Here is a 10295-nt window from a genome sequence, read left to right as displayed (position 1 = left end):
TAAGAATTTTGACGATTTCGTGCAGAATTCTGCTGTTAGCTTGCAATTCAGCCGTTGAATCTTGGTAAAAAGTCATGATTTTGTAGATTTTGTGGTCTTCTTTGCGAGTTCAAGATAGAAAACAACGAAAATCAGCGAGAAATCGTCGTTTTGCATCGAAATATGCGGTTTTTTCTAAGAATTTTGATGATTTCGTGCAGAATTCTGCTGTTTTCTTGCAATTCAGCCGTTGAATCTTGGTAAAAAGTCATGATTTTGTAGATTTCGTGCTCTTCTTTGCGAATTCAAGCCAGAAAACAACGAAAATCGGCGAAAAATCGTCGTTTTGCATCGAAATATGCGGTTTTCTCTAAGAATTTTGACGATTTCGTGCAGAATTCTGCTGTTTTCTTGCAATTCAGCCGTTGAATCTTGGTAAAAAGTCATGATTTTGTAGATTTGTGCTCTTCTTTGCGAATTCAAGATAGAAAACAACGAAAATCAGCGAGAAATCGTCGTTTTGCATCGAAATATGCGGTTTTCTCTAAGAATTTTGATGATTTCGTGCAGAATTCTGCTGTTTTCTTGCAATTCAGCCGTTGAATCTAGGTAAAAAGTCATGATTTTGTAGATTTCGTGCTCTTCTTGGCGAATTCAAGATAGAAAACAACGAAAATCGGCGAGAAATCGTTGTTTTGCATCGAAATATGCGGTTTTCTGTAAGAATTTTGATGATTTCGTGCAGAATTCTGCTGTTTTCTTGCAATTCAGCCGTTGAATCTTGGTAAAAAGTAATGATTTTGTAGATTTCGTGCTCTTCGTTGCGAATTCAAGCCAGAAAACAACGAAAATCGGCGAGAAATCGTCGTTTTGCATCGAAATATGCGGTTTTCTCTAAGAATTTTGACGATTTCGTGCAGAATTCTGCTGTTTGCTTGCAATTCAGCCGTTGAATCTTGGTAAAAAGTTATGATTTTGTAGATTTCGTGCTCTTCTTTGCGAATTCAAGATAGAAAACAACGAAAATCAGCGAGAAATCGTCGTTTTGCATCGAAATATGCGGTTTTCTCTAAGAATTTTGACGATTTCGTGCAGAATTCTGCTGTTTTGTTGCAATTCAGCCGTTGAATCTTGGTAAAAAGTCATGATTTTGTAGATTTCGTGCTCTTTGCGAATTCAAGATAGAAAACAACGAAAATCAGCGAGAAATCGTCGTTTTGCATCGAAATATGCGGGTTTCTCTAAGAATTTTGATGATTTCGTGCAGAATTCTGCTGTTTTCTTGCAATTCAGCCGTTGAATCTTGGTAAAAAGTCATGATTTTGTAGATTTCGTGCTCTTCTTTGCGAATTCAAGATAGAAAACAACGAAAATCAGCGAGAAATCGTCGTTTTGCATCGAAATATGCGGTTTTCTCTAAGAATTTTGACGATTTCGTGCAGAATTCTGCTGTTTTCTTGCAATTCAGCCGTTGAATCTTGGTAAAAAGTAATGATTTTGTAGATTTCGTGCTCTTCTTTGCGAACTCAAGCCAGAAAACTACGAAAATCGGCGAGAAATCGTCGTTTTGCATCGAAATATGCGGTTTTCTCTAAGAATTTTGACGATTTCGTGCAGAATTCTGCTGTTTGCTTGCAATTCAGCCGTTGAATCTTGGTAAAAAGTCATGATTTTGTAGATTTCGTGCTCTTCTTTGCAAATTCAAGATAGAAAACAACGAAAATCAGCGAGAAATCGTCGTTTTGCATCGAAATATGCGGTTTTCTCTAAGAATTTTGACGATTTCGTGCAGAATTCTGCTGTTTTCTTGCAATTCAGCCGTTGAATCTTGGTAAAAAGTCATGATTTTGTAGATTTGTGCTCTTCTTTGCGAATTCAAGATAGAAAACAACGAAAATCAGCGAGAAATCGTCGTTTTGCATCGAAATATGCGGTTTTCTCTAAGAATTTTGATGATTTCGTGCAGAATTCTGCTGTTTTCTTTCAATTCAGCCGTTGAATCTAGGTAAAATGTCATGATCTTGTAGATTTCGTGCTCTTCTTGGCGAATTCAAGATAGAAAACAACGAAAATCGGCGAGAAATCGTTGTTTTGCATCGAAATATGCGGTTTTCTATTAGAATTTTGATGATTTCGTGCAGAATTCTGCTGTTTTCTTGCAATTCAGCCGTTGAATCTTGGTAAAAAGTCATGATTTTGTAGATTTCGTGCTCTTTGCGAATTCAAGATAGATAACAACGAAAATCAGCGAGAAATCGTCGTTTTGCATCGAAATATGCGGGTTTCTCTAAGAATTTTGATGATTTCGTGCAGAATTCTGCTGTTTTCTTGCAATTCAGCCGTTGAATCTTGGTAAAAAGTCATGATTTTGTAGATTTCGTGCTCTTCTTTGCAAATTCATGCCAGAAAACAACGAAGATCGGCGAGAAATCGTCGTTTTGCATCGAAATATGCGGTTTTCTGTAAGAATTTTGATGATTTTGTGCAGAATTCTGCTGTTTTCTTGCAATTCAGCCGTTGAATCTTGGTAAAAAGTCATGATTTTGTAGATTTCGTTCTCTTCTTTGCGAATTCAAGCCAAAAAACAACGAAAATCGGCGAGAAATCGTCGTTTTGCATCGAAATATGCGGTTTTCTGTAAGAATTTTGATGATTTCGTGCAGAATTCTGCTGTTTTCTTGCAATTCAGCCGTTGAATCTAGGTAAAAAGTCATGATTTTGTAGATTTCGTGCTCTTCTTGGCGAATTCAAGATAGAAAACAACGAAAATCGGCGAGAAATCGTTGTTTTGCATCGAAATATGCGGTTTTCTGTAAGAATTTTGATGATTTCGTGCAGAATTCTGCTGTTTTCTTGCAATTCAGCCGTTGAATCTATGTAAAAAGTCATGATTTTGTAGATTTCGTGCTCTTCTTGGCAAATTCAAGATAGAAAACAACGAAAATCGGCGAGAAATCGTTGTTGTGCATCGAAATATGCAGTTTTCTCTAAGAATTTTGATGATTTCGTGCAGAATTCTGCTGTTTTCTTGCAATTCAGCCGTTGAATCTTGGTAAAAAGTCATGATTTTGTAGATTTCGTGCTCTTCTTTGCGAATTCCAGCCAGAAAACAACGAAAATCGGCGAGAAATCGTCGTTTTGCATCGAAATATGTGGTTTTCTGTAAGAATTTTGATGATTTTGTGCATAATTCTGCTGTTTTCTTGCAATTCAGCCGTAGAATCTTGGTAATAAAGTGATGATTTTGTAGAGTTCGTGCTCTTCTTTGCGAATTCAAGCCAGAAAACAACGAAAATCGGCGAGAAATCGTTGTTTTGCATCGAAATATGCGGTTTTCTGTAAGAATTTTGATGATTTCGTGCAGAATTCTGCTGTTTTCTTGCAATTCAGCCGTTGAATCTTGGTAAAAAGTCATGATTTTGTAGATTTCGTGCTCTTCTTTGCGAATTCAAGCCAGAAAACAACGAAAATCGGCGAGAAATCGTCGTTTTGCATCGAAAAATGCGGTTTTCTGTAAGAATTTTGATGATTTCGTGCAGAATTCTGCTGTTTTCTTGCAATTCAGCCGTTGAATCTTGGTAAAAAGTAATGATTTTGTAGATTTCGTGCTCTTCTTTGCGAATTCAAGCCAGAAAACAACGAAAATCGGCGAGAAATCGTCGTTTTGCATCGAAATATGCGGTTTTCTCTAAGAATTTTGACGATTTCGTGCAGAATTCTGCTGTTTGCTTGCAATTCAGCCGTTGAATCTTGGTAAAAAGTCATGATTTTGTAGATTTTGTGCTCTTCTTTGCGAGTTCAAGATAGAAAACAACGAAAATCAGCGAGAAATCGTCGTTTTGCATCGAAATATGCGGTTTTCTCTTAGAATTTTGATGATTTCGTGCAGAATTCTGCTGTTTTCTTGCAATTCAGCTGTTGAATCTTGGTAAAAAGTCATGATTTTGTAGATTTCGTGCTCTTCTTTGCAAATTCATGCCAGAAAACAGCGAAGATCGGCGAGAAATCGTCGTTTTGCATCGAAATATGCGGTTTTCTGTAAGAATTTTGATGATTTCGTGCAGAATTCTGCTGTTTTCTTGCAATTCAGCTGTTGAATCTTGGTAAAAAGTCATGATTTTGTAGATTTCGTGCTCTTCTTTGCGAATTCAAGCCAGAAAACAACGAAAATTGGCGAGAAATCGTCGTTTTGCATCGAAATATGCGGTTTTCTGTAAGAATTTTGATGATTTCGTGCAGAATTCTGCTGTTTTCTTGCAATTCAGCCGTTGAATCTAGGTAAAAAGTCATGATTTTGTAGATTTTGTGCTCTTCTTGGCGAATTCAAGATAGAAAACAACGAAAATCGGCGAGAAATCGTTTTGCATCGAAATATGCGGTTTTCTGTAAGAATTTTGATGATTTCGTGCAGAATTCTGCTGTTTTCTTGCAATTCAGCCGTTGAATCTATGTAAAAAGTCATGATTTTGTAGATTTCGTGCTCTTCTTGGCGAATTCAAGATAGAAAACAACGAAAATCGGCGAGAAATCGTTGTTTTGCATCGAAATATGCAGTTTTCTCTAAGAATTTTGATGATTTCGTGCAGAATTCTTTTCGATGCAAAACAACGATTTCTCGCCGATTTTCGTTGTTTTCTATCTTGAATTCGCAAAGAAGAGCACGAAATCTACAAAATCATGACTTTTTACCAAGATTCAACGGCTGAATTGCAAGAAAGCAGTTTTCTTGCAATTCAGCCGTAGAATCTTGGTAATAAAGTGATGATTTTGTAGAGTTCGTGCTCTTCTTTGCGAATTCAAGATAGAAAACAACGAAAATCGGCGAGAAATCGTTGTTTTGCATCGAAAAGAATGCACGAAATCATCAAAATTCTTAGAGAAAACTGCATATTTCGATGCAAAACAACGATTTCTCGCCGATTTTCGTTGTTGAAATCATCAAAATTCTTACAGAAAACCGCATATTTCGATGTAAAGCGACGATTTCTCGCCGATTTTCGTTGTTTTCTGGCATGAATTTGCAAAAAAGAGCACGAAATCTACAAAATCATGACTTTTTACCAAGATTCAACGGCTGAATTGCAAGAAAACAGCAGAATTCTGGACGAAATCATCAAAATTCTTAGAGAAAACCGCATATTTCGATGCAAAACGACGATTTCTCGCTGATTTTCGTTGTTTTCTATCTTGAATTCGCAAAGAAGAGCACGGAATCTACAAAATCATGACTTTTTACCAAGATTCAACTTCTGAATTGCAAGAAAACAGCAGAATTCTGCACGAAATCATCAAAATTCTTAGAGAAAACCGCATATTTCGATGCAAAACGACGATTTCTCGCTGATTTTTGTTGTTTTCTATCTTGAATTCGCAAAGAAGAGCACGGAATCTACAAAATCATGACTTTTTACCAAGATTCAACGGCTGAATTGCAAGAAAACAGCAGAATTCTGCACGAAATCATCAAAATTCTTACAGAAAACCGCATATTTCGATGCAAAACGACGATTTCTCGCCGATTTTCGTTGTTTTCTGGCTTGAATTCGCAAAGAAGAGCACGAAATCTACAAAATCATGACTTTTTACCAAGATTCAACGGCTGAATTGCAAGAAAACAGCAGAATTCTGCACGAACTCATCAAAATTCTTACAGAAAACCGCATATTTCGATGCAAAACGACGATTTCTCGCCGATTTTCGTTGTTTTCTGGCTTGAATTCGCAAAGAAAAGCACGAAATCTACAAAATCATGACTTTTTACCAAGATTCAACGGCTGAATTGCAAGAAAACAGCAGAATTCTGCACGAAATCATCAAAATTCTTAGAGAAAACTGCATATTACGATGCAAAACAACGATTTCTCGCCGATTTTCGTTGTTTTCTATCTTGAATTCGCCAAGAAGAGCACGAAATCAACAAAATCATGACTTTTTACCTAGATTCAACGGCTGAATTGCAAGAAAACAGCAGAATTCTGCACGAAATCATCAAAATTCTTACAGAAAACCGCATATTTCGATGCAAAACGACGATTTCTCGCCGATTTTCGTTGTTTTCTGGCATGAATTCGCAAAGAAGAGCACGAAATCGACAAAATCATGACTTTTTACCAAGATTCAACGGCTGAATTGCAAGAAAACAGCAGAATTCTGCACGAAATCATCAAAATTCTTAGAGAAAACCGCATATTTCGATGCAAAACGACGATTTCTCGTTGATTTTCGTTGTTTTCTATCTTGAATTCGCAAAGAAGAGCACGAAATCTACAAAATCATCACTTTTTACCAAGATTCTACGGCTGAATTGCAAGAAAACAGCAGAATTCTGCACGAAATCATCAAAATTCTTACAGAAAACCGCATATTTCGATGCAAAACGACGATTTCTCGCCGATTTTCGTTGTTTTCTGGCTTGAATTCGCAAAGAAAAGCACGAAATCTACAAAATCATGATTTTTTACCAAGATTCAACGGCTGAATTGCAAGAAAACAGCAGAATTCTGCACGAAATCATCAAAATTCTTAGAGAAAACTGCATATTACGATGCAAAACAACGATTTCTCGCCGATTTTCGTTGTTTTCTATCTTGAATTCGCCAAGAAGAGCACGAAATCTACAAAATCATGACTTTTTACCTAGATTCAACGGCTGAATTGCAAGAAAACAGCAGAATTCTGCACGAAATCATCAAAATTCTTACAGAAAACCGCATATTTCGATGCAAAACGACGATTTCTCGCCGATTTTCGTTGTTTTCTGGCATGAATTCGCAAAGAAGAGCACGAAATCTACAAAATCATGACTTTTTACCAAGATTCAACGGCTGAATTGCAAGAAAACAGCAGAATTCTGCACGAAATCATCAAACTTCTTAGAGAAAACCGCATATTTCGATGCAAAACGACGATTTCTCGCTGATTTTCGTTGTTTTCTATCTTGAATTCGCAAAGAAGAGCACGAAATCTACAAAATCATGACTTTTTACCAAGATTCAACTGCTGAATTGCAAGAAAACAGCAGAATTCTGCACGAAATCATCAAAATTCTTACAGAAAACCGCATATTTCGATGCAAAACGACGATTTCTCGCCGATTTTCGTTGTTTTCTGGCTTGAATTCGCAAAGAAAAGCACGAAATCTACAAAATCATGACTTTTTACCAAGATTCAACGGCTGAATTGCAAGAAAACAGTAGAATTCTGCTCGAAATCATCAAAATTCTAAGAGAAAACTGCATATTACGATGCAAAACAACGATTTCTCGCCGATTTTCGTTGTTTTCTATCTTGAATTCGCCAAGAAGAGCACGAAATCTACAAAATCATGACTTTTTACCTAGATTCAACGGCTGAATTGCAAGAAAACAGCAGAATTCTGCACAAAATCATCAAAATTCTTACAGAAAACCGCATATTACGATGCAAAACAACGATTTCTCGCCGATTTTCGTTGTTTTCTATCTTGAATTCGCCAAGAAGAGCACGAAATCTACAAAATCATAACTTTTTACCTAGATTCAACGGCTGAATTGCAAGAAAACAGCAGAATTCTGCACGAAATCATCAAAATTCTTACAGAAAACCGCATATTTCGATGCAAAACGACGATTTCTCGCCGATTTTCGTTGTTTTCTGGCATGAATTCGCAAAGAAGAGCACGAAATCTACAAAATCATGACTTTTTACCAAGATTCAACGGCTGAATTGCAAGAAAACAGCAGAATTCTGCACGAAATCATCAAAATTCTTACAGAAAACCGCATATTTCGATGCAAAACGACGATTTCTCGCCGATTTTCGTTGTTTTCTGGCTTGAATTCGCAAAGAAAAGCACGAAATCTACAAAATCATGACTTTTTACCAAGATTCAACGGCTGAATTGCAAGAAAACAGCAGAATTCTGCACGAAATCATCAAAATTCTAAGAGAAAACTGCATATTACGATGCAAAACAACGATTTCTCGCCGATTTTCGTTGTTTTCTATCTTGAATTCGCCAAGAAGAGCACGAAATCTACAAAATCATGACTTTTTACCTAGATTCAACGGCTGAATTGCAAGAAAACAGCAGAATTCTGCACGAAATCATCAAAATTCTTACAGAAAACCGCATATTTCGAGGCAAAACGACGATTTCTCGCTGATTTTCGTTGTTTTCTGGCTTGAATTCGCAAAGAAGAGCACGGAATCTACAAAATCATGACTTTTTACCAAGATTCAACGGCTGAATTGCAAGAAAACAGCAGAATTCTGCACGAAATCATCAAAATTCTTACAGAAAACCGCATATTTCGATGCAAAACGACGATTTCTCGCCGATTTTCGTTGTTTTCTGGCTTGAATTCGCAAAGAAGAGCACGAAATCTACAAAATCATGACTTTTTACCAAGATTCAACAGCTGAATTGCAAGAAAACAGCAGAATTCTGCACGAAATCATCAAAATTCTTACAGAAAACCGCATTTTTCGATGCAAAACGACGATTTCTCGCCGATTTTCGTTGTTTTCTGGCTTGAATTCGCAAAGATGAGCACGAAATCTACAAAATCATGACTTTTTACCAAGATTCAACGGCTGAATTGCAAAAAAACAGCAGAATTCTGCACGAAATCATCAAAATTCTTACAGAAAACCGCATATTTCGATGCAAAACAACGATTTCTCGCCGATTTTCGTTGTTTTCTGGCTTGAATTCGCAAAGAAGAGCACGAAATCTACAAAATCAGCACTTTTTACCAAGATTCTACGGCTGAATTGCAAGAAAACAGCAGAATTCTGCACGAAATCATCAAAATTCTTACAGAAAACCGCATATTTCGATGCAAAACGACGATTTCTCGCCGATTTTCGTTGTTTTCTGGCTTGAATTCGGAAAGAAGAGCACGAAATCTACAAAGTCATGACTTTTTACCAAGATTCAACGGCTGAATTGCAAGAAAACAGCAGAATTCTGCACGAAATCATCAAAATTCTTAGAGAAAACTGCATATTTCGATGCAAAACAACGATTTCTCGCCGATTTTCGTTGTTTTCTATCTTGAATTCGCCAAGAAGAGCACGAAATCTACAAAATCATGACTTTTTACCTAGATTCAACGGCTGAATTGCAAGAAAACAGCAGAATTCTGCACGAAATCATCAAAATTCTTACAGAAAACCGGATATTTCGATTCAAAACGACGATTTCTCGCCGATCTTCGTTGTTTTCTGGCATGAATTTGCAAAGAAGAGCACGAAATCTACAAAATCATGACTTTTTACCAAGATTCAACGGCTGAATTGCAAGAAAACAGCAGAATTCTGCACGAAATCATCAAAATTCTTAGAGAAAACTGCATATTTCGATGCAAAACAACGATTTCTCGCCGAATTTCGTTGTTTTCTATCTTGAATTCGCCAAGAAGAGCACGAAATCTACAAAATCATGACTTTTTACCTAGATTCAACGGCTGAATTGCAGGAAAACAGCAGAATTCTCCACGAAATCATCAAAATTCTTACAGAAAACCGCATATTTCGATGCAAAACGACGATTTTTCGCCGATTTTCGTTGTTTTCTGGCTTGAATTCGCAAAGAAGAGCACGAAATCTACAAAGTCATGACTTTTTACCAAGATTCAACGGCTGAATTGCAAGAAAACAGCAGAATTCTGCACGAAATCATCAAAATTCTTAGAGAAAACTGCATATTTCGATGCAAAACAACGATTTCTCGCCGATTTTCGTTGTTTTCTATCTTGAATTCGCCAAGAAGAACACGAAATCTACAAAATCATGACTTTTTACATAGATTCAACGGCTGAATTGCAAGAAAACAGCAGAATTCTGCACGAAATCATCAAAATCCTTACAGAAAACCTCATATTTCGATGCAAAACAACGATTTCTCGCCGATTTTCGTTGTTTTCTATCTTGAATTCGCCAAGAAGAGCACGAAATCTACAAAATCATGACTTTTTACCTAGATTCAACGGCTGAATTGCAAGAAAACAGCAGAATTCTGCACGAAATCATCAAAATTCTTACAGAAAACCGGATATTTCGATGCAAAACGACGATTTCTCGCCGATTTTCGTTGTTTTCTGGCTTGAATTCGCAAAGAAGAACACGAAATCTACAAAATCATGACTTTTTACCAAGATTCATCTCTGAATTGCAAGAAAACAGCAGAATTCTGCACGAAATCATCAAAATTCTTACAGAAAACCGCATATTTCGATGCAAAACGACGATTTCTCGCCGATCTTCGTTGTTTTCTGCAATGAATTTGCAAAGAAGAGCACGAAATCTACAAAATCATGACTTTCTACCAAGAT

Source organism: Gnatocerus cornutus, unplaced genomic scaffold (genome assembly GCF_029298725.1).
Source record: "Gnatocerus cornutus isolate USDA-ARS CGAHR unplaced genomic scaffold, icGnaCorn1.1 ctg00000051.1, whole genome shotgun sequence".
In the NCBI taxonomy this organism is placed as follows: domain Eukaryota; kingdom Metazoa; phylum Arthropoda; class Insecta; order Coleoptera; family Tenebrionidae; genus Gnatocerus; species Gnatocerus cornutus.
This window is presented reverse-complemented; position numbering follows the sequence as displayed.